General features: G+C 40.0%; 3 pseudogenes; all 3 read right to left on the bottom strand.

The window, feature by feature from the left end:
- Positions 1 to 304: 304 nt before the first annotated feature.
- LOC115637968 lies at positions 305 to 1,190 on the bottom strand (annotated as a pseudogene).
- A 10,756-nt stretch (positions 1,191 to 11,946) lies between these two features.
- LOC115637889 lies at positions 11,947 to 14,688 on the bottom strand (annotated as a pseudogene).
- Positions 14,689 to 18,041: 3,353 nt separating this feature from the next.
- Positions 18,042 to 18,980, bottom strand: LOC115637888 (annotated as a pseudogene).
- Between the last annotated feature and the right edge of the window lie 8,784 nt (positions 18,981 to 27,764).

Here is a 27,764-nt window from a genome sequence, read left to right as displayed (position 1 = left end):
AATGAATTCCTCTGGCAATTCCCTTGGTAATAATTAATTTTCCTAGCTGACCTGAGGCTTTTTCAATGATCTTTAGATCTGGTCAAAAGATTCTGGCTATCAAAAATTTGACTAAAGTTTATTTATTTATTAATTTCATTATAAAAATTTTCTCTTCCCATTTTGTCACCATGTTTAGAAGATGTCAAAGTTTCACACATGGTAAAATTTTAATTAAAAATGTGAGAGTCATTCCAAGAAATTCAACAAAATGTTTACGAATTTTTCTTATTCCTCCATTTTGATTGACTCTGCTTTTCATTCTCTAATTTCTCTGTTTGTGAGAAGAGATGCTCTTCTCTACTGTTTTTCTAAAGGCTCCCTTCACCTCTTTGTTCCTCAGTGTCTATATTCTGGGGTTCAACACTGGGGCCACAATTGTGTACATGAGGGAAATGATTAGATCACTTTCTGGAGTGGAGCTAGACTTTGGTCTGAGATAGGTGATAAGGGCTGTTCCATAGAACAAAGTCACCACCATGAGGTGGAAGGAGCAGATGGAGAAGGCTTTACGCCTTCCCTTCGCTGACTGGAGCTTAAGGATGGTGGAAATAATGCAGATGTAGGACAGGCCATCTTCACCACTGATGGGATGTCGCAGAAGAAGTGGTGGATGCGATTGGAGCCACAAAAGGGTAAGTGGAAGATCCCCGTGGTCTGAGCTACTTCCACCGAGATGCCGATGGTTCATGAAGCACCTGCAAGCGGTGCACACACCCGACCATCATGATGGTTCTGTAGTTCAAGGGGTGACATATGGCTATGTAGAGATCTTATGCCATGACTGCTAGGAGGCAGCATTCTGTCAGGCCCATGATGTTGAAGATATACATCTGGACCGCACAGCCCACAATAGAGATATTCTTTTCCTCAACCACTAGGTGAACCAGTAGCTGAGGGATCACACTGCTGGTGTAGCAGATTTCCAAGAATGAAAAGTTCACCAGAAAGAAATACATGGGGATGTGGAGAGAGAGGTTTAGCTTTATAAGGAAGATAACAAGCAGGTTCCCTATCAGGATGACCAGGTAGATGACTAGAAGCAACAGAAATAGAAGAATTTGCAGCTTGTTAAGGTATGAAAACCCCACCAGGATGAATACATCAGAGATGGTCTGGTTCTCTCCAGAGTCACTCGCAGAATAGGTCATCTGTAGGGGCAACATAGAAAGAGACTGGATCTGAGGAATACCAAATATGTGGGTGTGAATCAAACAATTCATACTGGTTTCCTTTCTGTTGGGATGCTTGTGAATAAAACCTGCTGCGATTATATATACAAATATGTAACTGGGCCCAATCATCATCAGGTGTAACCTGGTGTAGTTGCATTGATGTCATTCAAGCTATGCCAATTTAGATCAGCTGGAGATCCGACCACTTTGACACCAGTGGAAATAGAGCTGATTTACAACAGACAAGGATTTGATAAATTGACTCTAAAAGAGCTACATCAGTTTATACCAGCAATGGTGGTATACCAGTTTCCAGCATCAGGAGTTCTATTCTTCCTCTTCAAACTCATCCTTCCTCTTCCTTAATCTTTCCTCTTCAAACCATTTTTTTCTGTCTACATGAACAATTGAAATCAATGCTTCTTTCTTTCTTTCTTTCTTTCTTTCTTTCTTTCCCCTCTTAGAGTGTTATGCTACAGCCACATTTATCAAATACAATTTCTCAAATGAGGGCAAATTCTGCTCTCATTCAGCTCTTAATCATGAGAATTGTTATATGAATGCAAGTATTCCCTCTGCAGTTACAACTCACATAAGTGAGGACTACTCACATGAATAAACTGATGCTGCTAAGCCTAATATGTTTGAAGCACTTTGAAGAATGAGAAGCACAATAAATGTTGAAAACAATGGGGGATGTTGGTGTTTTGTATACTATTAAATGTTATTATTCCTTAAATATTAGAGAACAATTGAAATCATCCCTGGCTTTATCATCGCAGCATCCCAAATGCATTGGTTTCTCTCAATATACAAAAGAAGACCTAGGGCTGGTGTAAATCTTCCTAGCTCAATGGGTATAAAAAGAGCTATATTGATTTACACCAGTGGAGGATCATTGTCCAATCACTTTGCTATAAAGAACTTTACAAGAAGGAACATCCTACAATGTAAGAAGAGATGTTTTCCACAAATGTTTTACTTCAAGGTTGCTTGTTGACAAGCAACTTCCTAATAACAGGCATGACAATAAAATAACAGAGATGGAATTAAAATGAGTAAACAAATATTGTGTTTTGCATATCCTTAGTAACTTCAATATGTAGCTCTCAAAGCAACACATCAAATAACAGTGAGCTATTAGGGGGAAACTGGAATGATAGGATGAATAGATTCGATTAATACAGCTAATCAGCATTCTGAGAAAAGGAACTGAGGTGTCCTGCTACCTGTAATTGTGCCACAACCACAGGACCGTTCTCCGGGTAATTTAAGAGAAAGAAAGAGAGAGAGAGAGAAAGAGAGAGAGAGAGAGAGAGAGAGATTCAAAGGGAATCAGACAGATAAAATTTAATTAAACAACCGAAGCAAACTTTGATGGCACACTATGCAAAGTACACTACCTAGAACAATTTAGAACAAAAGGGAATGATGTTCTCCAAATACTGAGATCTGGTGGAGAGGTTGAATTTCTTCTGCCTCTCTTAAGATCTACTTTGGGGAACCTCTGTTGATGTTTGTGGGTACTTTCCACAGCACGATCACTGCAGTACATGCAAAGTTGGCTGGAAAATGGAATTTCCATCTCATGGGAAATTCCAATATTTGTGTTTTCACCCTGAATTGATAGGAGAAGTTGAAATAGTGAAAACCTTAATTTCAATTCAAAGAGTCCACATGAAATTGAATGGAAAATTGAAACTGCCATCAATAGCGATGTTTTCTCTTGGAAAACATCAATATTGATGACACTATTTTTTCAGAAGGAATTTGGATTTATTTCTTTATTTAATGGCTGACATTTGGAACAGCTCTAAATAAATGTAGAAAATTACTCACCATTAGGAATAAAGTCAATAAAGATGCTTGTCACTGGCAGTTGAGTGACATTTTCTGAGCTCTTCAAGGCATCTGGACACTCTATTAGTATACAGGAGGACATGAAAGCAATTAAAGAAGCATACATGATGTGGAGGAAAGTTTGAGAAAAATTCAGCTAAAAGAGACCGACATTTAACTCTTGAGCAGTAGGTGCAGAGCATGTGCCATGGTCAGATTCTGGGAGTGGACATTCTTATTAGAAGAGATCAGACTAAGTCCTCTCAGCTGACGGTATTCAGATCCAAATACAAGAACCACTTCAAGAAACAACATTTCCACTCAGACTCAGTGGACGATGATGACAGTTGAAAAACAGCGTAGAGTAAGGATGAGAGGAGGGAGGAGCAAGAAACACCAACAATAACACAACAACAACAAAAATAATAAATATAATCATGGCATGATGATGAGCGTGTTTGGTGCTTTCTTATTACTTTGGTGGACACTATGTAATTATGGGACCAGAACTTCACTTGGTATAAATTAGCACTGAAGTCAAATTCACGACCTGAGCCACGATTATTAAACTAGTTGAATTCAGAATGATAGATTCAGAGACAAATAGATCAATTGCTATACTAACAGGTAGCCTGCCAGATGGATTTGACTAGATTGCATAGATAGATAGATATGAACACAGACACAACTCGTGCTCAGACACACATTAAGATTCTCTGCCCATGTATGGAAAATTCAGATGAAGAAACCAATGATATGATCTTGCTGCCATTGCAGACTGGGGCACAACACCCATGGACTTCAGTGGGAGAATGGTTGGGATCTTAAGTCATTCATTTATATCCTACCTTGTTTAAGAAGAGTAGTTCTATCTCCTAACTACAAGTGCAAAATGTGTTGAAGGAAACAGAGATGTTTTCATTTCATTCACTGGCTTCTGGGACCTACTACTTGTAGGAAATTTCTTGTAATATTCCTCAGAGGAAAAACAATTCTGCATCAACCTTCAACAAAATAAAATTCACTGGGGTAATTATTTCAGAGGAGGTGGTATCATCATCATCATCATCATCGTCATTTGTTTTCTAGATGAAAATCATAATGAGATTTACTAAGTAGTGTAAACTGTGTGATACTATTTTGTCTGGAAAGAGGAATGATTTGTCCAGGGCAACACAACACAAGCGTCAGGGGCAGAGTCAGTAACAATACCCAAGGCTCATGACTCCAATTCCCTGGTGTTCAGACTGTGTGTCCCGCTCCTGTCTCAGACCCATGATTAGAATGCAGGAGATCTGATTCCCAGTTCCCACTATTCTAAACATTACACTCCATGCCCCTTCCAGAGCTGGGAACAGAACCCAGGAGTCCTCACTCTACTGCCCTAATGAAAGGGCACATTTCCCTCCTATAGAGCCAGATCCAAAGCACATAGAATTCAATGGGACTATTCCCATTGACACCAGTAAATTTGCAGCAGGACCAGAATCAGGAGAGTTCCCAGGAACATTAGAATAAACTCTGTGCGGAAGCTGAGAGGTGCTAGGGGATAGTGTGCTTCAGGAAATGGGGTCATGGGCTCAGCTGGGAGCACTTTCATTTCTTAGATAGTTCTGAGTCCCTTACTCCAGCATGGGCATTGGGGGCTGAGGCTGTGCTACTGCGAGTGAAGTGGAGTGCTCAGTTTGAGGCAATCTTGCCCTAGTGTTGCTAGCAATACCCCAGTGTAGCACTAGTGGGGGCTAAAATACAGGGATGGATCTGGAGGGCTCTATGGGATGTTCTTGATTGATCCCAATGTAGCGGCTCAGCAGTAGGGGGCACTGTACTGACAGAAACAGGATGGAGGACTTATTACAGTATGTTCTCCTCTGTGGGTCAGTAGTATTTACCCCAGTGCTCCAGCACAGCTCCAAGGGATAGCATGCTGCAAGGAGCTGGGTGGGGTCTCACTTGGGGGCACTATTGTCTCTTGGTCCATGCTGACCCCCTGTGCCTCAGCCGGGCACCACGTGACCCTGTACTACAAGGAGTTTGGTGAGAGGCTCAGCAGTGGACCTGCTCCTATGAGAATGGCTGATTACCACAGTGCCCCAGAATTGCACTCGGGGGCCCTGTGCTGCAGTAGTTAGTTAGGGTACCTTAATAGATGACACTCTCCTTTTGGTGTTTGTGCTGGTCCGCAGTGACCCCTCACTGTGAAAGGGGGCATTGGTTCTTGTGAAAGTTATATCTTTCAGATGAGTTATAAATGAAAGATCTTTCTGTACCACCAGTGATCATGAACGACTCCGTGGGCTCACAAGAGGGGGACAACTGTGGTGCATGCACTCACACTTTGAGCATGGCTCATTCCCTCCAGCAGGGGGTGAGAGTCACACGCGCGCACGCACACACACACACACACACAGCAGGTCTCATTCCCTTGTTGTTTCCTATCTGCTCTTGTTATTATTACACTTGTTATTATGACAAAACAGTAAACTTACGTTCATTATTAGTTTACTTACTTATGCTAATTCATTGAGCAACTCCTTCTGTTCAGGTTATAAGGCCTTCTAACGCTAATTGCTTACGCTATTTTTGTACACAGTGCTGTTATAGCCATCTGGGTCCCAGGATACTAGAGACAAAGCACATGAGGTAATATCTTTTGCTGGACCAACTGCTGTCTCTCTCACCAACAATAAAAGATATTACCTCATCTACCTTGTCTTTCTAAGTAATTTTTTATGTCTACATCTATAGGTATCTTGTGTTTCTGCTTTCAGTTCTCACCCTTTTATCCTTTACTGACTATATAACTATCGTTATTGGCTGGCTATATAGTCATTGCAGACTGGGGCACAGTCTCTCTCACTCTCTCTCTCTCTCTCTCTTTGCAGACATACCCACACACAATTTCTATATTACATGAGATGTTCTTTCCTTCCTGCCTTAATCATCTGTTTATCAGTGTTGCATGACATTACACATTCTGCATCACAGAGGTACCCCCATTTCAGTGCACAGTTATAGGGACCACCAGGTACATTTCTTTTTTATGTTCACTTTGATGCCTGGCTAAAATGCTCTGTTGGCCTGTATGATGATATCCAAGACAACGTGAGACAGAAGCAGTCAGACAAGATAATCTAGAGGTCCCTTTTGTCCTCAAATGCTGTGATTCTCTGACAATATGAAATACATCAGTGATGTGTGACTGGAAGTGTTTGGGATGAAGCAAGCACAGATATGATAGATTTTTATCTTAAAAATAAACAAATGGAATTTCTAGCTGCCAAAAAGCCCCAGAGGAGTAGAAGAGATTATCTGCTGTTTTTTCAGAGACACAAACTACAGCGCCAACTCCATATAGAAATGTTATTAGGCAACAGCTACAGGCCATTTGCATCATCCTTGTTGCTCTACATGAAATGTCCATTCAGAGGCCTAGGTGCAAAAGGTTCTGCTCCCAAAGGTGAATTATTTGTGTCCTTTCTCTCCAGACACTTATTAAACATGTGGGGCTAATCTACAGCAACATCTGACTCCTACATCTCCCACTGCTGTCAACGAGACCTCAGCCCCTTTGCAAATCAAGCCAACTCTGAACTGTGATGAATGGAAAATGATCAAGACCATGCCAGGTTCAGGAATGTCTCCTGCCCTGGCCACACCCACAAGTAGAAGGGGAACAGCTCAGCAAAACACACAGGGAAATGTTGCAGAAGCAAATAGATACACTGTTGGAGTAATGAATTCCCTTGCTATTAATTAATCTTCCTCACTGCTCTGAGGCTGAGGATTGGCTCTGACAACAAGGAAATACACTGTTCTGTGAGAACAAGAGAGTATGAAGCTGCAGAAGCTGAAAAAGCAAAGTCTTTGACATTATTATGGACCATCGCTTGACCATTCCCAAACCCTCACCCTCTGCTGCCCCTACTATACAGTACACAGTATAGCCATCCCTTTTCAGCCATGTCTATCTGCTTCCTCTACTGCCCCTTTTACAGTATAGCCACCCTATCTCCACCCCTCACCCTCTGCTGTCCTTATTGGCCATGATACAGTATAGCTGCCCCTCCTCACCCCACTCTGTCCTGTCTCTAGTGACCATTATACAGCATAACCACCCCTTCCCCACTACTGTTGGGAGATAGATAGATAGATAGATAGATAGATAGATAGATAGATAGATAGATAGATAGATAGATAGATAGATAGATAGATAGATAGATAGATAGATAGATATCCATGTAGTATGTTATATGCCTAGTGCGGATGAAGTGTGCTGGTTGTGTGTTGCATATTGACAACCAAAGCAAGAATTTGAGGTTTTCTGCGGTCAAGAGGTGTTTGCATTAAAACAAACAAACAAACAAAAAAAAAACAAAAAAAAAACGTTGTTATGAGAAAGATGGAGAAATGCCAGATAAAGAAATAGCATTGGGGGCATTGCCATGACAATGTACCTGTTGCAATGTATCTGCTGCAGTTGTAAATAAGAACTGGGGAAAGAGGAACATCTCCGGCCTGAGACTATTTCTAAACATCTTGAATTTTGCTTTGACCAGAACTGTCTTTTGAAATTGCCCAGACAACTGATGACATGATGGGGTGGATTATTAAAGATATTCGATAGACTCACAATTTGAAGTTATTTGTGGATCCAGAGCCCTTTTTAGATTAAGAAGTGGTAATGCTGGCTCCCTGCACCTTGTGATCAGACTGAACATCAGCTGGCCATCGGGACTTCAGTTCTACCTTCAGACTCTGGTGTAGTATGCTTGGGTTATGAATATGAACTGAATAGTTTATTTTGTAAGCAATAAAGAGTATTTGTGGATTATATACCAACACTGTGTCTGGTATCTGCCTGCTCCCCTATCTCATAGGGTGACTCCTGCTGCGAGTCTAACACCCTCACCTTCTGCTACCCATAGTACCTATTATACCGTATAGCCACCTCTTCCCCACCCCACGCTCTGTTGCCCCCAGTGCCCATTATACAGTACAGCCGCCCCTTCCCCACCCCCACCCTCTTCTTCCCCCTAGTGCTCATTATACAGTATAGCCCCCACTTCAAATTTTTTACCTGTGCAAGTGGCCCTTGTTAAATAAGTCACTCCTTTCTCACTGCTGTGATACAATATAACGGTTAGTTTACTGTTATCCATCATTGGCTGCACTCTGCTGCCTATTGTTGATAAATTGTACAGTCAATTGGTTGACAGTAGAGTTTATTGCTAAAATCCAATCATAATATAGTACTGGGAAAACGTTCAATATGATACAAGTCTCCAGGAAGCTGTCTCGTTCAACATTGTTAAATTCAACTTGCACAGAAGCTGGGCTCCCAAATTTATACCTTTCAACTAGGAATAACTGTAGTTACAAAACTCTTTCATGGATTGAGAACTGGTTAAAAGACAGAGAACAAAGATAGAAATAAATGGTAAATTTTCAGAATAGAAAACTAGTGGTGTTCAGCAAGGGTCAGTCCTAGGACCAATCCTATTCAATTTATTCATAAATGATCTAGAGAAAGAAGTAAACAGTGAGGTGGCAAAGTTTGCTGATGATACTAAACTGCCCAAGATAGTTAAGACCAAAGCAGACTGTGAAGAACTTCAAAAAGATCTCACAAAACTAAGTGATTGGGCAACAAAATGGTAAATGAAATTTAATGCGGATAAATGTAAAGTAATGCACATTGGAAAAAAATAACCCTAACTATACCTACAATGGGATGGAGGCTAATTTAGTTACAACAAATCAGGAGAAAGATCTTGGAGTCATCATGGACAGTTCTCTGAAGACATCCATGCAGTGTGCAGCGGCAGTCAAAAAAGCGAAGAGGATGTTAGGAATCATTAAAAAGGGATAGAGAATAAGACAGAGAATATATTATTGCCCTTATATAAATCAATGGTACATCCACATCTTGAATACTGTATACAGATGTGGTCCCCTCATCTCAAAAAAGATATATTGGCATTAGAAAAGGTTCAGAGAAGGGCAACTACAATGATTAGGGGTTTGGAACAGGTCCCATATGAGGATAGATTAAAGAGGCTACTATTTTTCAGCTTGGAAAAGAGGAGACTAAGGGGGGATATGATAGAGGTATATGAAATCATGAGTGGTGTGGAGAAAGTCAATAAGGAAAAGTTATTTACTTGATCCCATAATATAAGAACTAGGGGTCACCAAATGAAATTAATTGGCAGCAAGTTTAAAACAAATAAAAGGAAGTTCTTCTTCACACAGATCACAGTCAATCTGTGGAACTCCTTGCCTGAGTAGGTTATAAGGCTAGGACTATAACAGGATTTTAAAAAGAACAGGATACATTCATGGAGGCTAAGTCCTTTAATGACTATTAGCCCAGATGGGAAAGGAATGGTGTCCCTAGCCTCTGTTTGTCAGAGGATGGCGATAGATGGCAGGAGAGAGATCAATGATCATTACATAAGAACATAAGAATGGCCATACTAGGTCAGACCAAAGGTCCATCTAGCCCAGTATCCTGTCTACTGACAGTGGCCGATGCCAGGTGTCCCAGAAAGAGTGAACTTAACAGGCAATGATCAAGTGATGTCTCTCCTGCCATCCATCTCCATCCTCTGACAAACAGAGGCTAGGGACCTTTGGTTAGACCCAGTATGGCCATTCTTATGTCTTATGTCACAGAAATCCAGCCTGTCTGTTCATCCCTTAATTTCGTTCCTTAACTTCTTGTTCTGAACCATGACTTTCCATATCTTGCTTTTGGACACAGTATTCTACGGCCTGGTCCATGAAGGTTCCTTACAATTTGTACTAAGCTATTGAATTAATGTATCTTGACTTTTACAAGTTTCTTATCTGCTTATGTTAAATACAAAGTTATACTTTTGCTTGGTAGTGCGGGATGTTGGTTAGCATGAGTGCACAGAATACTGGGAAGAACATATACTAATTCAGCTTGTAGAACTGACAGGTATTCACATACTGGGTGTATACTAACTTAACACATATGTGTTCGCTGACAAACCACGGATTGTTGCTCCAATAATTATTGTATGAGGGTCACACCTTTGCTAAATTAATTTACAAAGCAGAGATGAGAGCATTTATGTGGGATTTACCTTTTTTATCAAATTGTGTACATTGTTGGGAGTGTAGAGTGGGAAACGGCGTAATATGTCCATCCAATTTAGGCTTAATCAGTTTTGCCTTTATTTAATACAATTTAAGACAGAATTAATCTTACTTATAGTGTTTGGACATACATTTCTGTCTCACAGGTAATAACAGAGAAGACAGAATAGGTGAATGGGCACAAGTTAACACATTCCGGGGCATTGAAAAGTCGTTCCTTCCTCCATGACGTCAGTCCTTCTCACCTGCCTGGATCTCCTGTTCTCCAGTCCATTTTATATGCATTTTCTTATTTTATATGTATTTTACATATGTATTTTATACATATTTTACATATGTATTTTGTATATGTGCATACATATTTTACATATTTTACATGTATTTTCATATATTTGCACATTTTCTATGGCTTAATTTTCCTCCATTCTTAAGTCAACACATTATCCATTTAATTTTACATAACCTGAACATTATTTATGCACAAATATTAATAATCTAATGTCTACAATTTTCTTGCTGAATTTGTAGTTCCTGGGTCACGTTGCCCTGGGTCACTCTGCTTCTAAGTTTCCAAGAGAAAGAGATTTTTCTTTTGTTTCTCGTTACATGTTCTTACTTCTTACTTACATCTTCCAACACGACAGGTTACTTATCTTGCCAACAACATCATTTTAAACAAAGCAGCAAATTATATCGAAAAGATACAACAAAACATCACATACTGCCAGCCAGTGCATCTCAGAGTCTCAATGTATTTTAAACTTTGAATGAATGCATTATAGGGATGTTTAGTGAAAGATGCATATAGTCATGTAAATGCTGAACTAGGTATAGAGGTTTTTAATTTGGTGTTTATTATAGGTATAGAAGCAAACAGAATAGTATCTCTCATCATAAAAATATAGAAAGAAATTTTTATCATATAATTTTACAAAGATGTACCATATACACTGGCATTTGGTGCAATATTGTTATACATTGATATAACCACGTGTAGTTTATGAGTTTATCACATAACTATTATTTTACATATGTAATATAAACTAGGTACAGTGCTTCTTTGACTCAGGAATCACCAGGTGAAACTCTCTGTCCTGTGTTAAGCAGAATGTCAGACTAGATGATCAAAATGATCCCTTATGACCTTTTAATCAATGAATCTATGATATACACAATTATCTGTTAGCATAGACTTCTGAACCTGTGCAAAATGCCATGGAAGTCAAAAGCCAGCTTCCAGAGCTGTTGTGTGACCTGGTCAGATTAGGCATTGAAAGATCTATCAGAGTCTTACATAGGAAACTGTTCATAAGTGCTGAGAAATATTATTTAAAATTAGGCAACAGGGAGCACTGGGGAAATCCATTAGACAGCCAAAAAAACCCAGCCCAACCCAATCTAAAATCTAAAATGCTGCAATGGACTGACAGCAGGAAAAGGAGAAGCCTAAATGGAGTTCTTGGGAGAGCTGGTTGAAATTATTCCATCATTAAAATTTTGGTGAAAATTGTTAAATTTTCAAAAAACAAGGTGAACATTTTATGAAAGGGTTTTCATTTTAAGATTTTTTTAAAATTTGACATTCAAAATTTTGAAGATATTTAAAATTTGGGAGGGGAGTTGGTAATAAAAGTTTATCTTCCCATTCTCCTGATAGGTTTAAAAGTCAAAGTTTTTCAAATGGCAACAATTCAATTAAAAAAGTGAAGGTCATTGGGAGTAATTCAACAGAACATTTATGAATTTCCCTCACTCCCTATTTTAACTAACTATTTTTCATTCTTTGTTTTCTCCAACTGTGTGAAAAAATGCTTTTCTCTACTGTTTTTCTAAAGGCTCTCTTCACCTCTCTGTTCCTCAGAGTGTATATTATGGGGTTCAGCACAGGTGCCACAATTGTGATCACAAGGGAAATCATTTGATCACTGTCTGGGGTGGAGATAGACTTGGGCCTCAGGTAGGTGAAAAGGGCCGTTCCATAGAGCAAAGTTACCACTATGAGGTGAGAGGAGCAGGTGGAGAAGGCTTTACGCCTTCCCTCTCCTGATGACAGCCTGAGGATGGTGGAGATAACACAGATGTAGGACACAGTTATCAACAAAAAAGGGCCCATGATGAATAAAACTGGCACAGTCAAAACCATAATCTTATTTTTGGATGCCATCTTCAACACTGGTGGAATGTCGCAGAAGAAGTGATGGATGTGGTTGGAGCCACAGAAGGGCAGGCTGAAGATCCACCTGGTCTGAGCTACTTCCACCGAGATGCTGATGATCCATGAAGCAAATGCGAGCTGTGCGCATGCCCAGCCACTCATGATAGTTCTGTAGTGCAAGGGGTGACATATGGCCACGTAATGGTCATATGCCATGACCGCGAGGAGGCAGCTTTCTATCAGGCCCATGAAGGTGATGACATACATCTGGGCAGTGCAGCCTGCAATGGTGATGGTCTTTTGGTCCACCAGGAGGTGAATCAGCAGCTAAGGGACCACACTGCTGGTGTAGCAGATTTCCAAGATTGACAGGTTCACCAGAAAGAAATGCATGGGGGTGTGGAGTGAGGCATTTAACTTTATAAGGAGGATAACAAGAAGATTCCCTATCAGGGCGACCAGGTAGGTGATCAGAAGCACCAGAGAGAGAATGATTTGCAGCTTTTTAAGGTTTGGAAACCCCACCAGGATGAATACATCAGAGATGGGCCGGTTCTCTCCTGGGTTATTCTCAGAATGTCTATAGGGGTGACAAAGAAAGATACTGAATCTGAGGTTCTATGTTTCCTCTTCGAACACATTTTTTTCAGTCTATATAAAAATACAAAAAGGGATCAATCTTTTTCTTTCTTTCTTTCTTTCTTTCTTTCTTTCTTTCTTTCTTTCTTTCTTTCTTTCTTTCTTTCTTTCTTTCTTTCTTTCTTTCTTTCTTTCCCCTCTGTGAATGTTATTGTTTATCACATTTATCAAATAAGATTTCTCAAATGAGGGCAAATTCTGATCTCATTCGGATCTTAATTACAGGAATTCTTATACGAATGCAAATATTCCCACTGCAGTTACAACTCACAAAAGTGAGGACTACTCACATGAATAAACTGATGCTGCTGAACCCAATTTGTTTGAAGCCCTTTGAAGAATAAGAAGCACAACAATGGTGAAAACAATGAGGGATTTTGGCCTTTTGTATACTAAAAATGTTATTCTTCCCTAAATATTAGAGAACAATTAAAATCACTCCTGCCTTTATAATCACCACATTTGAACTGCACTGGTTTCTCTCAACATACAGAAGAGCTAGGCCCAGTTCCTTTGCTGGTGTAAATAGTAACAGCTGCATGGGTATTAAAAGTTCTATATTGATTTACGCCAGTTGAAGATCTTTGTCTTATCACCTTGCTATAAAGAATTTTACAAGAAGGAAGATCCTACAATGTTAGAAGAGATGTTTTCCACAGATGTTTTATTTCAAGGTTACTTGTTGACAAGGAACTTCCTAATAAGTGAAATGACAGAGTTGAAATAAAAATGAACAATAACAAATATCACATTTTTCATACCCTTAGCACCTTCAGTGCTAAGGGTATGAAATTTGCAGATGAACTGAAACTGCTGAGCTTCAGTCCATCTGCAAATTTAACACCATCAGCTCAGGATTAAACAAAGATTGTGAATGGTTTGCCAATTACAGAACCAGTTTCTCCTTCCTTGGTTTTCACACCTTAACTGCTAGAACAGGGCCTCATCCTCCCTGATTGAACTACCTCATTATCTCTAGCTTGCCTGCATATATATACCTGCCCCTGGGAATTTCCACTACATGCATCTGATGAAGTGGGTATTCACCCATGAAAGCTCATGCTCCAAAACGTCTGTTAGTCTATAAGGTGCCACAGGACTCTTTGCTGCTTTTACAGATCCAGACTTACACAGCTACCCCTCTGATACCTGATGCAATAAGAGACAGATCTTCCTTGGATGTCAACCAGCTTCAGAAAAGAGCTACCAGAATGAACTGAGGTCTGGAAATCTTGTCTTATAACAAGAGACTAAAGGAACCTAATCTATTTATTTTACTAAAGAGAAGGTTAAGAGGTCACTTTTATCATGCAGACGTTATTAAGCTTGGGATAGGAATGACTGGGTCCCTGTTATGCTGCAGATAAGAGAAGATGATCATAATGGTTCTTTCTGGCTTTAAATCTATGAATATACAAAGTTAATTGAGGAAGATCCTAAATAAAGTTCTGACCTTTGTTTCATGTTATTTACATTAATTATTTAGGCGGTAGTTTTCAAAAGTAACTAATGAAGCCAAAGAATCTATTCTGATTGATATTCAATGGCTGTAGGATGCCTAACTCCCTTAGGCTCCTCTGAAAACCCTAGCCTAAACTCTTTACCATATACAATATAAAATGGGATCTGGGACTCCTAACATAAAGATGAATGTTCAGTGTCAATAGGTTAGATTGCTGCGTACATTGAGATCAGCAGGGCAACGACATTCATATTGGCTATACAGCACTGGACCATAGGATCATTCCCACCATCTCTCTGGCTCAATGCATATTTAATAATATCTCAAGTGTGGAAGAGTTTTAACAAGAGAAATTCAAAGATATCCACATCCAGGTATTCCAGAGCCCAGTGGGTAGAACACTCAGCCGAGAGGCAGGGAACCCTTATTCAAATGTCTTCTTCTCAGGCCAAATGGGGAATTCAACTGGAATAGCCAACATCTTGGGTGAGTTGCCTATTCACCAGACTAAAGGGTATGAAGGAGGTTATGATTATGTCTTTCCTGTCCCCCCAGCTATTTTATGTGGAGTTAAGTGTGTTACCAGGCTGAGACCCACAGGCCAGATAGGCTTGTGCAGCATGCTGGGGCTTAAGCATGAGATTGAAGTCCAGGTGTCTGCTTGATGCAGCAGTGTACATACTCAGAAGCAGAAACTAAAGTACCTAGGGGACTTTCACAGCAAAAATGTAGGTGCTGAGTTAGTTTAGATACCTACAAACTGGAGCAGCAGCCATGTGGGGTTTCATGGCTTGCAGCAGTGCCTAAAAGTAGGATATTGGCATCTGAGTCTCTTTGTGAATCTGGGTGCATGTTCCTCCAAGATAATTGCTAGAGAACACTGCTACCATTGGTGCTCTGAAGGGACATACAGGCTGAGATTCTTGAAGGTGGCTAACTCACTTAGTCCCCACTGAACAGTCCAGGCTAACAATTATCTTCTGAACTGCAGAGTCCTTCCCTTAGCAATTCTTCCTTTATTAATATCTAGGGGCAAAATTTTAAACAACAACATTTTTGTCTGCACTCACGCTTACTTTCATTGATACAAATCAGAGTCTAAGCTGGACTCCAATCCAAGTAACTGAGAAAAGAGACCAATATTTGGGCCCAATCCTGAAAGCCTTGAAGTCTGTATATGGAGAAACTGGTTCTCCTCTCTCTTACGTCAACTCTTATTCTTTGCACTATGAGACTGCCAAAAAATCTTAATCAGAATCAGGCTCCCATTGTGCTGGACACTATACAAATATATAATAGAACATGGTCCATAATTACATGCATTACAGTTGTGTCTAGAAGCCCCAGTTGAAAATAGGACCCTATTGTGTTGGACAAACACACAGGAAAAGACAATCTCTGTCCCATACTTTTGTCAGTCTAGATAGACAAGATAGACAAAGATTGAGAGGTGAAACAGATGCAGAGAGAGGAAATGACTGGTCAGCAGGTCTGTGGCAGAACCAGAACCCTGGAGTAGAACCTACGTCTTCTGGATTCTACTTACTAGACTAAACTCTATCTCAATAAACTATGCTTCAAGCCTGTCATACAACAGGCCATTCATAGCTCAAAGGAAATAATTTCATTAGCTTTTCTGAGAGTTGGATCAGGCCCTAACTGGACAAAGCATATAAATGTATCTAAGTATGTTGTTGGAAAACTGTGTCCATTGCTTGGGTTCACAATTCAAGAAGGATGTTGATAAATTGGAGAAGGTTCAGAGAAGAGCCCTGAAAATGATTAAAGGATTGTAAAATATGCCCTGTAGAGATAGACTTGAGGAGGTCAGTCTATTCAGTTTATGAAAGAGAAAGTTAAGGGATGAGTTGGTTACAGTCTATAAGTATCGACATGATGAACACATATTTAATAATGGGCTATTCCATCCAGCTGAGAAAGGTCTAACATGATCCAGTGGCTGGATGTTGAAGCTAGACAAATTCAGACTGGCAATAAGGTGTAAGATTTAATAAAGTAATTAATCAGTGTAGAAATTACAAAAGTCATGGTGGATTCTCCATCAAGGGAAATTTTTAAGTCAAGATGGGATTTTTTTTTCTAAAAGATCTGTTCTAGGTATTATTGTGGAGCAGTTCTATGGCCTATGCTCTCCAGGAAGACTAAGTGATCACAATGGTCCCTTCTGACCTTGGAATCTCTGAATCCATTAATGTATATGGCACCTCTTTTGCATCCCATGCGGGGTTAAGGAGTGAGGTGCTTCTGTCAGGGACAGGCATTTCTTTGGCTTTTAGTGCTTCCTTTCCACTCCCCCCCCCACCCATTCTGACTGGTTGCTTGATCTTATCTAGGAAGAGGAGTTGAGACAGAACTGTCCTAGTGCATACTCATACACTGAACTCCCACTCTACCCAACAACACTGCAGCTCTATCTCTTATCTCTTTTCACCTCATCTTTTTGTGGGCAGATGTAACACACGGTGTCTTTATTCTTTTTTCACCAGGATATAAGTGCTTTAAGGATATAAAAATATCAAATGTCAAATAGGTAAAAAAGACGCAAAATTTAAGTAGACATACAGTCCTGAATAGTACATTATCATTGCTAATATACCTAACACCTGCTTTCTTCACATAACATCCAGGGCCCCATTTCAGAACCTAATTCCCTTAGGCCCTTTAGGAAGGTTGTCTTAAGGTTATGACCCTAGACTAAAACATAATCATTATAACTGATCTAACTTTGACACTTTTTTCCTAATGTAGATACACGGCAAAATCATGTAGCTTGATTTGTCTCATGGAGTTGTGGCTAGGCTAAAAATCAAGTGAAAATTTGGGTTTACCTAGCATGCATTAGCTCAAACTATACTCAATGCCAATTCAAGTTCAGTCTAAATCCCTAGTGTTGGGATTCGTTGCGCATTGATTTTCAAATTTAATGCTACTCAAATTCGAAAGCTTACATTGCTTTAAGTAGAAATAAATCAAGGATGGATATCAACATAATGAGCCAGGTCCTCAGCTGGTGTAAATTGAAATAGTTCAGCTGAAGCCAACTGAGATACACTTGTTTATGGCACCTAACATTTTGGCCCTATAAACTTTTTGCATGAGTGCTTTATCTAGACCAGGGATAAGCAACCTTTGGCATGCAGCCCATCAGGGACATCCACTGGCAGGCTGGGATAGTTTGTTTACCTTCAGCGGCCACAGATTCAGCCGATCGCAGCTCCCACTTGCCATAGTTCGCTGTTCCAGGACAATGGGGTCTGCAGGAAGCAGTGGCCAGCACATTCCTGGGCCCGTGCCACTTCCTACAACCCCCATTGGCCTCGAAAGGCAAACCGTGGCCAGTGGGAGCTGCGATTGGCTGAACCTGCAGATGCTGAAGGTAAACAAACCATCCCAGGCTGCCAGCAGCTCTTCCTGATGGGCCGTGTGCCAAAGGTTGCTGATCCCTGATCTAAACTAAATTGATTGCCAATTGTGTATCAGTGTCAACAAGTTGAAAGAACTCAAAATATCTAGATAGTGCAGTCCCCACAATTCTTCGATTTATATTATAATTTTATTGAAAAAAGAAAAAACCTAGAAATGGTTACATTGCATAAGAAACTTGAATTTTCCCTAGTGTTCTTATCAGAGCAGTTTTCACACCTTTATTTTTCAAGCTGTAGATGATGGGGTTCAACATCGGGGTCAAGATGCTGTACTGGATGGAAAAGAGTTCATCTAGAAACAGGGAAGCAACTGAGCTGGGTTTCATGTACTGAGAAAGAGCTGTCACAAACAATAAAACCACCACAATGAGGTGGGAGCTGCATGTAGAGAAGGCTTTATGTCTTCCCTCTGTGGAGACTATTCAGAGTATAGTGGAGATGATGTGAATGTAGGAGACCAGGGTGAAGAGGAAGGAGCTGAAACCAAGTATCACAGCAGAAGAAAGAAGAGCTATTTTAATGGTGAAGGTCCCAGTACAAGACAGTTGTAATAGCGGAGGGAGCTCACAGCTGAAATGCCTGATTTCATTGGGCCCACAGAAGTATAACTTTAACACAGGGACAGTGTTGACCAGTGAATACAAGAGCTCCCTTGTCCAGGAACCACCCATCAACTGTCTGCTCACTCGTTTGCTCATGGTCTCCACATAATGCAATGGGTGACATATGGCAGCGTATCTGTCATAAGCCATTGCTGAGAGCACAAAAACTTCAGTACCAGCTGAGAGCAGGATGAAGAACATCTGGGCAAGGCAGCCATTGACAGAAATGGTTTTGTGCTTTGCTAGGAAATTCACCAACATCTTAGGGACAATGGCTGAGGAATAACAGATATCAACAAAGGACAAATGAGTCAGGAAGAAGTACATGGGGGTGTGGAGGTGAGGATCAGCCCTTATCACCAGCATAATTATCACGTTCCCTACCAGAGTGATTAGATAAATAACTAAAAACACCAAGAATAGGAAAAATTGAAGTTCTGGGTATTTAGAAAGTCCGACAAGAATAAATTCATTCACATTGGTTTGGTTTTCCATTCACATTTAGTGATCTGTATGAAGAGAAATAGAAATGAAATTAACCAACAGAACAGGTTATGGAAATTCAATTAGATAGATAGATAGATAGATAGATAGATAGATAGATAGATAGATAGATAGAACCCAATGAGATTTTGAAAGCCAGGGGGACTCGGACAAATTCATATTTCTAATTGAACACTCTAAGTTGGATAAAAATAAAGTGGGTCCTATTCCATGTGGATTTACACAAATATTTTCTTTGATTACACTAGTGTCAACACCGCGTCCAATTATTTCTCCTATTTGACCCCATTTCTCATGTTGTGAGCCATACAAGAGAGATCTGCTTTTGGAAACCTCATGTAAACCCTTTTTTCTAAACCAGATCCTATATCATCCATCCAGTGCACTGTGTTGGCTTACAGGTAGACAAAAAGTATCTAAATTGAAAATAACCTTCCAACTACTGCTGTTTTTTTGTCAGATAACTTTGTAAAAGTGACACAGTGATTGGTATAAATAAGTCTCATTAACTCCTGTGTTATTCTAGCTTTTCCCCAGCACAACTACAATGACTTGAGTGGAATGAGCAGTGGTGAATTGAACCCCATAAGTGATAGGTTTGCAAATAGAAGATATTTTTCACTAGTTTCCAACCCTGAACATTAAACATGGGATATGTACATCAGGATGTGTTCTCTCTTTCTAGTGTCATGTTATTGGTCAAGATTTGCCAAAGTAGATGGTGATGTTGATTTTCTCAGATTTGGCTGGTTGACTTGAGAAACCATAAAGGGGCTTGATTTTCATAAATTGCTGAATATCCTGGTCTGAAATTCTGACACGTATTTGACTCCATTGTTTACACGCATTCTGCCGTCAACCAACTCCGTGTAACCCCACTGACATAAAAAATCAATCCCAATAGACATTTTGATTGATGACACACAAGAGGGAGGAGAACCTCTAACTTCCTTAGCATCACTGTCCCTCCATCTCGTTTTTGGTCAGTAACCTCAACAGATGCTGAAGAGAATGGAGATGACATGAGCTGAAGGATGGGATTGATTGAAAAGTAGGTGTCATTGATACATAAGCAAATGGCAGAATAAACAGCACTTCACAGTCCATTTCACTGAGCTGGATTTGCTGGATGGACCCCTGCATCCATGTGTGGAGTCCCACTGAGGTAAATGGGGTTCCGGATAGGCACAGGAGTCCATTCGTACAGATCCAGTAACCGCACCAGGGTCAAAATCTATTGTTCTGTGACCAGTTATGGATGCCTCTCAGAGAGCTCTTTGTGTTTAGCTGATTGATTATGAAATCCTCAGCATGCACATGTTACTAACAAAAGCAATCATGTGTTCTTCTTATTACAGCCATTGTCTTCCCTTCCATTCCCAGCTGAGGACACCAGTTCTCATCCTGTCCTAATTTGGACTATAAGTTCGTCAGGACAGAGCCTTTGCCTTTTGAATAGTTTCTAGAGCCATACCGAGGAAATGGCACAAATTTTTGACATCTCTTATAAATGATTGGCTAACATTTTTAAACTTGGGTGCCTACAGTTAGGCATTGAAATCTGCATGTAGGAAACTCAGTAACTGACCTGATGCTCAGAGACATAAAGCACCCACAAATCTCTATGGATATCAATGGCAGTTCAAAGTGCTCAGCATCTCTGATAAGCAGGCAGTGTATCTGGAGTGATGATGTATTGTATTTTTTTGTACAAAATATTTTTATTCAAAATTTCCCATTTTTACAGTGAAAATCTGACTCTTCAAAACATGAACAAAAGAATCTGATTCAAAAGCCCAAAGATGTTTTTTATTCATCCTTTCAAACACAGAAAACAACAACAAAAGGATTTCTAAAGAAAATCAGTTTTCCATAGAAATGTTTTCTAAAGTTTGATTTTAGCTTTCAGCCAAAATAATAATAATAATAATAATAATAATAATAATAATAATAATAATAATAATAATAATGGAAAATTAAAACAAACAAATGAAAAACAGAAAACAAAGCAAACATTCAAACCCTCATCAGATTTTTTTAATACATTTTTTTGTCAGAAGTTGGGCAGGGTCGACAGGGGATGGATCACTTGATGATTACCTGTTCTGTTCATTCCCTCTGGGTCACCTGGCATTGGCCACTGTCAGAAGACATGATACTGGGCTAGATGGACCTTTGCTCTGATCCAGTATGGCTGGCCTTACACTCTTTAAATTTCCCTTGAAAAGCTATGGGCAATTTTTGACCAGCTCTGACTATTATTACTAGTTTTGATGGTGGTAATTTGGCAGCTGACTGTTTCAAATATGCATTTTGAGTTGCCCTAGAATAGAGACTTTGGGGGAAGAAGGCCTAAATCCTTATTCTACTGACTTCCATGGCAAAATTCCCATGGCTTCACTAGAGGTAAATTTGACTCCGTGTGTTCACATGAAGCTGCCTTCTTGTAAAGTGCTTTCACATCTGCTGGGGGCAAGTTCTAGATGTGATCTAGGTATTACTAGTCTTTGTCTAGCTTCTTCCTGTTTCTATACTGTCTTGCATATTTTGTTGTGATCAATACCTACATAAACTGTGTATAAACTGAAACCAAATATGAATGTTATCATTTTCCATCCACTTTGTATGGATCCATCTGCCATGTGGGAGAAGCTTCAAGACAGGGCAAACCCAGTGATTCAGATTCTCAGTTCAATGGAACTGCACCAGTTTATACTAGTGTAAGAATCAGCCCAATGTATTTACCGAAGTGAGTGGTGTGGAAAAAGTCTACTCACCAAGATAAGTTGATAGTCTCCTTATGATTTCTCTAGGCTTGTTATCACCCTTCTATGAAGTTATCCCCGTGTCCTCAATATGGGTGACTAGTGCTAGAAAGCCTGAGTGAATGGTTAGCAGAAAGATAACTTTCCTACAAAGAGATGAAAAATCAACCAAGGCTTTGTGTTTTGGCTACATTTTTTTAACCAAATTGAATCAAATAGATAGGCAGTGAAACTACCTGATCCAAAGTGTTCTATAGAAGTTTGTTCTAGCTTTTTTGAATGTTCTACTCCTCTGGGATAATAACCTTTCTATAGCTATATGATTATGTAAAATAACCTGCCGATTTTTTGTATGACTTCTAGTCTTTGGCCATTAATCTTCCTGAAAATCAGGGCCTGTATTATACAAGTGTGCATTCATTTTTAAGAGCCATATTTTGGACACTAGTTGTCATCTTCCTCCTCCTGATATCTTATGAGTCTTCATATTATTGTTATTTTTATTATCCCATTAGCACCAGGGGATCCCTGGTGCTAATGGGATAATGGCCCCATTGCCCCCACCCCTGCAGGAACCTTTCCCATTTGCCTTCCCAATGCTGGAGCCTTTCCTTGCAGCATCACAATTACACATGGGCACAGCCTGTCTTTCACTCTGGCATGTAACTACATGTGCACTGTACTCTACATGCTGCTATACACTTAGGCATTGCCTGACATGCAGGACTTGCCCTAGAAAACTTGTCTGTACCTGCCTCAATAAACAGAGAAAGAAAATGTTATTTCACAGCCATGGAATTCCGATACACAGCAAGGTCAACTTCAGCACAAGACCCACCTTCCTAGGAGACTGAGGTCTCTCTCAGAATGACAAGCCCTCTGCCAATAAAGCCAAAGATTTTTGAGCAAGAATCTTCAGGCTGCCGCCTCCTCTGGCTCTGATTGTTTATATTAGCCAACATTGGCTTTGCAGTCCTGGCTGATCCCTGAAGAGGGCTGACCTGTTAATTTCCACAGGGAGATACAGATTCTGAGGATAAGGTTCAGTGTTCACAGATAAGAGTTTCTTTTGAAAGGCAGCATTCCTCTATAGATTTAACAGGCTAAAGAGGAGTAAAATAAAAGCAAACTCACCTAGCTTCCAGAAAGAGATCATTGACCTTCGGACTTGTAATGCATACTCACTGCCATAGATAGATAAAGAGACAGATTGATTGTGACACCCTCACTGAAGTTGAAAAGCGCTTTACTTAATGATGCCACTGAAGTTAGTGGAACTATATATAATGTATATGTAAATAATGTATATAACATAATGGAATTGGGAGTATTAATTGTAGTGACTTTGTTATCACCATATAGCCTTGAAAGAAAAATCTTTCTCTCTCTCTATCCCCATACACATTATCTATCTATCTATCTAATTAATATCTCCCTCCCTTCCTTCTCTCTGTCTCCTTCTCTCTCTTTCTCTCTGTGTCTCATAAATACAACATGTAACACCATCAGCTATACTTTACTCTGCAAAGTTAGCTCCCGCAGGGTGAGGGGCTAAATGTGAGTGTTGATCAAATGTATATACTTCTCTTCTCTTGGAAAAATATAGCCCTCTCCTCTTGGAAAATAAAATCCTTTATTCATCTGACTCTAAGAGCAAGAGTTAATTACTTCTGGGGAGTCCGAACACTTTCTGGTTTCCTCTGGGACAAGAATCTCTTGTGTAGAAAGCTAACAGTGTTCTGCATCAGTAATGAATGAGTATTTTGCAATGGGCAATATGACAGACCCAGAAAGTTCTATATGCTTTGATTTATTTATTTATTGATTCATTTCTAGATATGGACTAGATCCTTAGATAATGTGAATCACTGCCTCTACAATGAAAACAATGGCACTGCACTGCATTATACCAGCTGAGTCATTGGGCCAGATTTCTAATAACAATTATACATTATCCCAGTGAATCTGCTCTTGCTAATGGACAGTGATTGTGAGGCAAGGCAGTGCTATTATTTCCATATACAGAGGGAGATTTGGGGTCAGCTGAACATGAGCTCCCAATGTGATATTGTGGCCTGCAGAACTAAAGTGATTTCAGGATGCAGAAAAAGGGGGAATCTTGGGTAGAGGTTATTTTACCTCTGACTCTGGTACTGGTGAGACCCCTGCTGGAATAGTGTGTCCAGTTCTGGTGCCCACAACTAGAGAAGGATGTTGAAAAGTTGGAGAGGGGTGAGAAAAGAACTATGAGAATGATTAAAGGATTAGAAAACATGCTTTACAGTGAATGACTCAAGGAACTCAGTCTATTTATCTTAACAAAGAGAAGGTTATAGGGTGAGTTAACTACAGTCTATAGCATCTCGGTAGGGAACAACTATTGAATAATGGGTGTGATGACGACAAACTTGGTGCCATATCTTGCCAAGTCTGTAGGTGTTAGCTGAGCACTGACAAATTCATAGGAATTCAGACCAGCCAGTGGCACGGGAGCACTTTTTCTAGTGAGGGTGCTGAACCCTGTGTGTTCAAAATTATGAACAAAGCGCAATTCCCGCTTACACCACATGGGAGTAGCACAGCTCTGGGATTCTCCAGCATCGCAAAATAATGGTAGCTTCATTCAGAGAGCAACAGCAAACTTTTCACAGTAAAATCTGGGGATGCTGCAGCACCCCGACACCCCTAGTTCCCACACATATGAGACCAGCTCTCTTGTATGTTAATATTCTTAAAGACAGATGTTAGACTTGTAAAGATGTGTTTAGTGTTTAAGTTGCTGCATGTGTGATTCATATTTGTGATGCCTATATCCCATGCTATAAGGTGATATGTAAGTTTTGTTTTATAATTGTAAAAATGCCTGCTATGAATTTGTAAAAGCAGCAAAGAATCCTGTGGCACCTTATAGACTAACAGATGCTTTTACAGATCCAGACTAACACGGCTACCCCTCTGATGCTATGAATTTGTGAACGTAAGCAGGAAGAGTGGTTTTCCCGTCCATCAAGAAGGACTCTCAAAACTAAACAGTCCATTGTAGGACAAAGCTTTGTTGACTGCCCCATCTATCCACAAAGAAGTTACATGCAGGAGCTGCCATCCCATCAGTTTGAACTCTGGGGGAAGGGCATGTAAAGAAATGGCTCTCTCTTTGCTGTTTGAACTCTTACAAGGGCTGGTGTTAATGAACAAAAAGCAGATATCCCCAGGGTTATCCCTAAAACTCATTCAGTGAACAGATTGCTACACTTCAGTCACCCTTTGGAACCACCTATTATTCATCTGTGCCTATATGTTGCCTGCTGTAACTTGTAAATAACTCTCTCCTTTTTTCCCCTAGTTAATAACTCCTTAGTTATTTTATTATTGGATTAGCTACTAGTATTGACTTTGGCATGAGATCTAAGGTACAAATTGATCTGGGGTAAGTGACTGGTCTCTTGGGACTGGGGTGAACCTGAATATTTTGTGTTTTTTGACGTAATTAACCATTTATCACTAAGTCCAGCATACCTGGGTGGCAAGATAGACAGGAGGTCCCGACGAGACTGTGTGTGACTCCATAGTAAGACTGTCACTTTGATTCACAGGCATTCACATTTGTTACTGGGTTGGTGAAATGTAATTATAGAACAAACCACACATTTGGGGTGTGTGCCCTGCTTTTAGACAATCTGTCCTGAGGTTGATGAACCTCTCATGGTTGTGAATCACTCCAGACAGTTTGACAATAGGCTCTTCAATGTAGCAGAGAAAAGTATACACAATCCAATGGCTGGAAGTTGAAGATAGCCAAATTCAGATGGGAAATAATGCATGATTTTTTAACAGTGAGAATAATTAACCACTAGAACAATTTAACAAGGGTTGTGGTGGATTTTCCATACTGACGATTTTTAAATCAAGATTGGATGTTTTTCTAAGAGATTGGCTCACAAGTGAAGAACCGGTGTTAACAGGGCCAATTCAGTCAGAGTGGATGTAGTCCACTCTCAGTGATAGATGAGGAGGTGTCAATTCCAGGAGAGGCAAAGTTGCTTCTGTAATGAGCCAGCCACCCCCAGTCCCTATTCAAGCCCAGATTAATGGTGTTAAATTTGCAAATGAATTTTAGTTCTGCTGTTTCTCTTTGTTACTCCCTTCTCTTCATGTGTCATTATATAATACCTGCATCTGTAACTTTCATTCCATGCATCTGAAGAAGTGAGGTTTTTTTACCCATGAAAGCTTATGCCTAAATAAATCTATTAGTCTTTAAGGTGCCACTGGACTCCTTGTTGTTTTCTTAGAGATATATAAACACCTTTGTCCATACACCAACCATAAGCTGTCTTCTAAACTGTGTCTTTATAGCCACTGTGTAATGCAGTGAGCCACATATGGCATCGTATCAGTCATAAATCCAGGATGAAAAGGTGAAAACTTCAGCACTAGCTGACAAAATCTTTTATATATAACAACAGAGTTTTCCTCCCATGGCCATCCCTTGCCCTCTCCCTTGATTCACAAATTTCTTCTTCAGCTTCCTCGACAAAGATAATGAGTTGGAAAAGTGCGGGGGAGGAGGAAAATTTGTAAAAAAAATTATAATGTTTTGCTAGTTAAGTTGAAATTCAGATTTTGGTCCAAAAACATAAGAAAAGACAGAAAACAATTATTTTGGGGGGGCTAATTTCAGTGAAATTTTGAAATCAATAAATGTTGAACATCTCTAAAAATGAATACACAATGTACACCATACTGTACTTTAAACATTTGTAAAAGCAGCAAAGAGTCCTGTGGCACCTTATAGACTAACAGACATATTAGAGCATGAGCTTCCGTGGGTGAATACCCACATTGTCGGATGCATGTAATGGAAATTTCCAGGGGTAGGTGTCTCTAGCCTGCAAGAAAGAAGCAGGCTAGAGATAATGAGGTAAGTTCAATCAGGGAGGATGAGGCCCTCTTCTAGCAGTTAAGGTGTGAACAACAAGGGAGGAGAAACTGCTTTTGTAGTTGGCAAGCCATTCACAGTCTTTGTTTAATCCTGAGCTGATGGTGTCAAATTTGCAGATGAACTGAAGTTCAGCAGTTCCTTTTTGAAGTTTGATCCTGAAGTTTTTTTGCTCAGGATGGCTACCTGTAAATATGCTATTGTGTGTCCAACGAGTTTGAAGTGTTCTCCTACAGGTTTTTGTATATTGCCATTCCTAATACCTGATTTGTGTCCATTTATCCTTTTCCGTAGGGACTCTCCAGTTTGGCCGATGTACATAGTAAAGGGGCATTGCTGGCTTATGATGGTGTATATTACATTGGTGGATGTGCAGGTGAAGGAACTGGTGATGGTGTGGCTGATCTGGTTGATGGTGTGGCTGATCTGGTTAGGTCCTGTGATGGTGTCGCTGGTGTAGATATGTGGGCAGAGTAGGCATCGAGGTTTGTTGCCTGGATTGGTTGCCTACTCTGTCCACATATCTACACTAGTGATACCATCACAGGACCTAACCAGATCAGTCACACCATCATCAGTTCATTCACCTGCACGTCCATCAATGTAATACCCTTAATCACAAAGCGTGCCACCTCACATGCACACATACAAGCCAAAGGATCAGAGTGATATTGGAAAACCTGCATGATAGTTGCTATTTTGTGCATTTATTAGTTACATTATGGGCCAGATCTTCAGCTTGTATAAAGCAGTGTAGCTCAATAGACTGCAATACAGTGACACCATTTTACACCAGCCTGGGGTGTGGCTCTGTTTATTTACCCATAGCTCCATTTCCCCACTTTTGTTTATTAAATGCCAAAAACTTCATTAACACACAGTTAAGGTTTCTCAGTGTTGCTTCTTGCTCTTCCAGAATATGGAAAGTGGCTAAACTTAAAACTCTGAAAACCAGGAAATACAAAATTAGTGTATCAAAGATTTGATTGCCAGGTGTAGGGAAAAAAATATTCTATCTCGTGAGGGGTTTTTATCTCATAAGAAACATAAGAACAGCCATACTGGGTGTCT

Source organism: Gopherus evgoodei, chromosome 21 (assembly GCF_007399415.2).
Source record: "Gopherus evgoodei ecotype Sinaloan lineage chromosome 21, rGopEvg1_v1.p, whole genome shotgun sequence".
Classification (NCBI taxonomy): Eukaryota; Metazoa; Chordata; order Testudines; family Testudinidae; genus Gopherus; species Gopherus evgoodei.
The sequence above is the reverse complement of the archived record's forward strand: the minus strand, read 5'-3'. Positions and strand labels throughout refer to the sequence as shown.